This window comes from Aegilops tauschii, chromosome 3, assembly GCF_002575655.3.
Source record: "Aegilops tauschii subsp. strangulata cultivar AL8/78 chromosome 3, Aet v6.0, whole genome shotgun sequence".
In the NCBI taxonomy this organism is placed as follows: Eukaryota; Viridiplantae; Streptophyta; class Magnoliopsida; order Poales; family Poaceae; genus Aegilops; species Aegilops tauschii.
The window spans coordinates 341,122,794-341,128,971 of NC_053037.3; the positions used below are offsets into that span (position 1 = coordinate 341,122,794).

Here is a 6,178-nt window from a genome sequence, read left to right on the forward strand (position 1 = left end):
GAGACCGAGTGGTCTGACGTGAGCGTGGGATCAGACTCCTGATACATAGCGTTTCCTCCAAATAAAAGTACATATGCATATGTGGTAGACCGGACGCTCGTTCTCTTGAATGAGCGCGAACACACTTTTAAGATTTTAGATTTCTTTTTTTATTCCTCTTCAGCTTTTGAAGAGATCGGTTAGAAAGATGTGCTCAAAGGGGATGATGGAATTGCAGATGCTCTCACAATTGTCAATCACATCTCAAACCGCGCAGACTCCCGCTCAGACGCCCAATCAATCACCACCCGTTGGCAGGACTCGTTCATAACCATCGGATCGCACGATACCTGCTCGCATCCACCGTTCGTTCAAAATCCCACTGAGACGACCGAAGGGGGAGAGGGGGGCGAGCCTCAAATCTCGCCGCCGCCTCGTTTCGCGACCCCTCTCTTCCCCGAGCAAGAAACCCTAGCGCCGCCGCTCGCCGGCGATGGAGGCGCCGGACGAGGAGGCCGGCCTGGGGCTCCCGGAGGGCGAGCGGCTTCTGGAGGTCACCATCATCTCCGCGCAGGGGCTGAAGCCGCCTTCTGGACTTCGGCGGCGGTTGCAGGCGTACGCCGTGGCGTGGGTTGACACCGCGCACAGGCTCCAGACGCAACCCGACCGCTCTGGCGGCCCCGATCCGGCTTGGCACGAGCGGTTCCTCTTCCGCGTGCACGAAGCCGCGCTCGCCGAGGATTCCCGCGCTGCCGTCACCGTGGAGATCTACGCCTCACCGAACGGGGCCTGGCACATCGGCGGGGACTCCCTGATCGGATCCGCGCGGTTCCTCCTCGGCGACAACTGCCTCCTGTCCCGCCCCGTTGGGTCCCCAGCCATGTTCGCCGTCGGCGTCCGACGCCCCTCCGGCCGCGTCCACGGCCTCCTCAATGTGGCTGCTAGCCTGGTCGCTGCGCCGCCCTCTCCGGCGGCCTCCCACGCCCTCAGCTTCTCCCCCGCCGTCTCTCTCAGCGGCCTACCCCCTGCCGTCGCCATCAGCAGCCTCTCCACGGCGCCCATCTCAGGCCGCGTGCTGCGCGTCCTCAACCGCGCGCATCCAACACCCCCACCTTCTCCTAAGGTGCTCACGCCCAAGAAGCTGCAGGCCTCGGTGAAGCCCAACAATAAGGGATCGGACAACCAGCAGGTCGCGGTGAAGCCAAGTAACAATCGTGAAGACGATGCCAGCGATCAGGAGGGGGAGGATGAGAACACGTACATGGGCGGGGTGATGTTTTGCGGGCCTTGTGTCTTACCATTCCCGAGAAAGATTCACACCAGCCCCTCTGACGAGAACCTGCAGGCCTTCGCTGGCATCTTCTCTAGCGGTGTTGGCATTGCCAGACGGAGCCCGAGCCCTCGGCACTGAGCCTATGCAAAACAGGTTCATTCTTTCAGTCGTTTACTTGATCTGTTGTGGAGATAATCTGTTTCTTGTTCTTGTGGATAATTAGTTTGTTGACGCTAAGGATACAGTATCACTTGTATCATAAGTTCATAACATCTCTTGCTATTATTGCAAGTATAGTACACCATTTTTTGTGTATGATTTCAGTGGAATTGTTGAGTGTTAGTTCTGCAAAAAGTGAGCCAGGCCTTCAAGGAAGTGTGGAGTGTTATTCTGTCTTCTGGGCTTGATATTGGAAGATACCTGCTTCTTGTTTATATTGGATTTCAATGGGAGCAATACTCACATGCATCGAACAAGTCTGATTATTTCCATCCATCCTGACAGGATTTGTGGGTGTTACCTTTTTGTTTCATATGTATCAGTCGTCAATTACATCACTGCCGCAGAATTTTGAAGTTAGTAAATGCATGTCCCGTTTAGCTTTCTTGATGTGGCAGCTGTAATTGCACAGTTGTGTTGGGTGGCAGTGCCATTTCAATCTCAGATTGTGAAATATCTGTTCAAATGATAAATGGAGCTTTGGGTGATATAGTAGTAGCTATTTTCATATGATAGCTGTGATTTATGTTCCTTCTGTTTTTGTTTTGGAAGGTCAGCTTGTCAGCCGGTCACGGGTTCGAGTCCTGGAAACAGCCTCTTGCAGAAATGTAGGGAAAGGCTGCGTACTATAGACCCAAAGCGGCCAGACCCTTCCCCGGACCCTGCGCAAGCGGGAGCTACGTGCACCGGGCTGCCCTTTAGGTCAAGCTTGTCGGCCACTCGCTACATGGCCAATTGGCAATTCATGTTTGGTTCTTTATTTACTTGCTGAAATGCTGTATTCCGTCATGTGAATTTCAATGCAGAACACTATAATATCTCAATAGTCTGGCGTTGATAGCATCGCTGGTTTGTCACCCTCAATGTGTTGTATGCCCTGTCATAGGAATTGAGCAAACATCATTTAACTTTAGCTTGTTCTATGGACATGACACATACTGACTCTGTCTATAGCACTACTACTTAGTGGCCTCAGACAGAGGGAGTATTATTTACTGATGATTATTCCATTCATGCATCAAGACTCAAGGATAATTGACCACTCATTCATAGACTAGTTCAGATAGTTTTCATTGTTCAACACGCCTAGAACCATAGTATTTGCTCATCGGCCAGCCCCCTGAAGTAGTTCCAGGATCAATATTCATCGTGGGTCTTAGACTGGTTTTCCCCTGGTTTGAAACGAGGGAGATCATTCAGGGTGTACGCAGGCCATGTTTAAAGGCCCAAGTTCCAAGTGATTTTCTCAAAGGACTTCAGGCTGCATGCACCAAGTTGGGCCATAACCTCTTATTTGCCCCGGGGTCTAGAATGCGCATCACACTGATGGGAGCCCATCATGGAGCTTGTGAGTGTAATCTTGTTGTATTTTATTTAATTTTGGTATAATCAAACATCATTTTTTGGAAGTTTTTTCCTTTAACCCTTCAGCCTTTCGTTTACACATCCATCTGAATACACCTAATTTGGAGAAACTACATGTTTAATAGGCATATGGCTCGTATCAGTTTCTCTTATGGAGGACAGATACAATTTGTTTGGCACTTTTATCCTTTCCAACTTGATATCGGTTAAGTGTGCATTGACTTTCTATTCAATAGATTTCGTTGATTCAATAATTTAGAACTTGATGGACAGTCAAACTTTCGAACATGGAGTTTTCTTGCAAGTGTCTGGTATGAATCATTAGTTGTGACTGGAAATTTCTTATGCGCAGTCTTTAGGTTCTGGTGATATGATTTATTTACTTTTTTGCACTATATACTTACTCTACTTAGAAGCTGAAGGTGTTAGGACTTTGGGACATTTACCAGTCACAGATTTTGAGAACATCAAATTCTGATGAGTTTCTTTTATGATGGACTGTAAATCTTGTGAAGCATGTCTGATCTTATTTGTTCACTCCACTGTGTGATCTTGTAGACCAGGCACTCGGTTTGTTATGTACTCCCTCTGTAAACTAATATAAGAGCGTTTAGATCACTATTTTAGTATTCTAAACGCTCTTATATTAGTTTACGGAGGGAGTACTAATCTTCTCAAGACCTGGTTAATCTGTTTAATTTGGTTTGGCTAATGATTGAATACAACATGTTCTTTTTGACTGATTGTATTCAGTTACCAGCTCTGCATGATCTGTTTGCCAGTAGCTGTGCTAAGGGCCTACAATACTAACAATTGAATATGAAGAGCAACCATCAAATATGCCTCTTTCTACTTGTATGCCTAATGGTGGTTTGTAGCCTCCTTTATTCTAAAGTTGTCATTATAGTTTTCTTCGGTTGGTCGTGTGTGTGATTGTGCTGTCCAAAATCCACCTGCTTTATATGGCAGGATCCCGTGTTCTGATCTCGACTCTTCCTCTCGTAGCTCTTTAGAGTGACTCATCAAGTAAGGTATAAACTGTTTGAAAGTTGAGAACTGAATCGGCCACTTGTTGCCTTAGATTCACGTGGATTTACTTGTTCCTGTGCTTATTGCGCTTATTGGACACTGCATAAGCATAACCATAAAGAAGTGCTACTTGTTGATTGTGACCTTTACGTCAATGGCCGCTCCATCGCACCTTTAACAGATTTTCTGTATGTTGCAAGTCCTTGCCATGTCCCTCTTCCAATAGTGAGCCACACAAACCTGATTCAAGTTACTCCACTGACGTAACATGGTGTCTTTTGTTTGGTCCTGTGATTGCTTGAATTATTTTCTGTATGCTCAGTTGGTTGATCTGGATCCCATTCGTTCCTTTGCCTTTACAGGAAGAGCCGCTCCCGTTTCATTAGCTTTTCAAATGCAATTTGGAGAAGAATTTTGAGGAGCTGGTGAGCATCAAGCACCTCACAAAATGTTCCAATATTCAATTCTGCACTCGGCATGTCGGGCTGGATCCTTTCCTTTAGCAGCTTAGCTGCTCATTTGCAAATATCACATTTGGGGACTAGTTGTCTGTCTCCTGGTTCTTCTGTTCTTGATGCTTTTGCATATACGGTATATATGTACTAGATTCCGTGGGACGTAGTTTGCTTTGGGCATCGCGGCAGAACGTAACTTTGTCAGGTTGAGATGTTTAGGACAAATGGTGTGCTGTGATGCCACAACTGGAAAGCTTAGCACAAATGTGGCGAGCAAAGCATACTCTGCTTTTCTCGATGGACATCTCCTGCCAATATGGCATTACATGGTGCGGTAGTAGATGCCCAAGGGCGGCGAGGGGAACTGTTTCTAGTGGGCTTGCCACTCACTGCCCCACTGAGCTTTACCCTCCCGTGTTTCATCAACTTTTTAGTATGTTTTTGTGCTTGTGCATATCAACAAAGATGTACTTAAAGTAGTTCGCGCCACAGTTTCAGATAGCGCAACTTATCATTGATAGTCTGATACAACGAAGTTTATAATGATTTGTGGGGTTTCCCTGCTGTTATAACTGCTTGTAAACTTTTTTTCCAAGAACGCGCAAGACCGTCCCCTTTATATTAAGAGGAGAAGACATAGTTACATGTAGGCACGGTAGAGGCTGCGTCCTACACCACCAGGACAAACATGAAGACAACTATGGACCCACCTGACCTAGCCTTGTGTTAGGAAATATGCAACTTGTATTTCCATAAGGCCATAGACCAGTATATATACATCCAACATATATATAGTACTATAACACTCCCTTCACCCTCCTAAACTCAGTGTGGTCTGCAATAGGAGGAGAGATAGAAGCCATATGCTGAGCCTATGCCATCGTAAAGAAATCCGTCAACTATAACTTAGAAGGCACATACTGAAGAGCAATAACCTGATATTGCACACCAGTGCGCATAAAAAAAGCATCAACATCAATATGCTAGGTGAGCTCATGCTTCATAGGGTCGCGCGCAATGCTAATAGCACATGTACTATCAGACAATAGTAGAGTAGGTGTAGTGACGGGGACACTAAAATCCTGAAGTAACCAACGTAACCAAGTCACATCTGTTGTCAAAAGAGCCATAGCTCGCAACTCAGTCTTTGCACTCGAACGGAAAGCTGCAGTCTGTTTCTTCATCTTCCAGTCAACGAGAGGACCATCAAGAAAAGCACAGTAAGCAGAAAGTGAATGGCGACCCAAAGAGATCACTAGCCCACGTAGCATCCGAATAGGCTTGAAGTTGCAATGAACTCGAGCGAGGGAAGAATAGATGGTGAGAGATCGCGCCTCGAAGATGTCGGGGAACATGAAGGAGGTGACTATAGTGAACTGAAGTGGGAGCAGAGACAAACCGACTCAGAATATGGACTAGATAAGAGATATCCGGACGAGTGACAACTAGATAGATAAGACTCCCAACAAGATGATGATAACGCGTTGAATCAGATAAGGGATCACCATCTGTATCATGGAAGTGAACATTGAGCTCCATGGGAGTCTCAACAGTACGCTCATCAGTAAGAGCAACACGTGCAAAAAGATCCTGGATATACTTTCCCTAGGAAATAAAAAAAAGCCATCAGAGGTAGAAGAGACCACGATCCCAAGAAAGTAGCCAAGAGGGCCAAGATTGGACATAAGAAATTGCTCACTTAGACAAGCGTTCATAAAGGAAATATGTTCGGGGCCGTCACCAATGATGATCATGTCATCGACATATAGAAAAAGAGTCCGACCACGAGCTGAAAGGTGGACAACAATGGTGGATCATGAGCACTCGCTGAAAAAGCAACGACAGTCGCCACAAAGGC

General features: G+C 46.5%; 1 non-coding gene across 1 annotated transcript; it reads left to right on the forward strand.

The window, feature by feature from the left end:
- The first annotated feature begins 317 nt into the window (after window positions 1-317).
- Window positions 318-1,606, forward strand: LOC109783211 (uncharacterized). Its single transcript, XR_012205000.1, has one exon. It is a non-coding gene; the product is annotated as an uncharacterized protein (transcript).
- The last annotated feature ends 4,572 nt before the right edge of the window (window positions 1,607-6,178 follow it).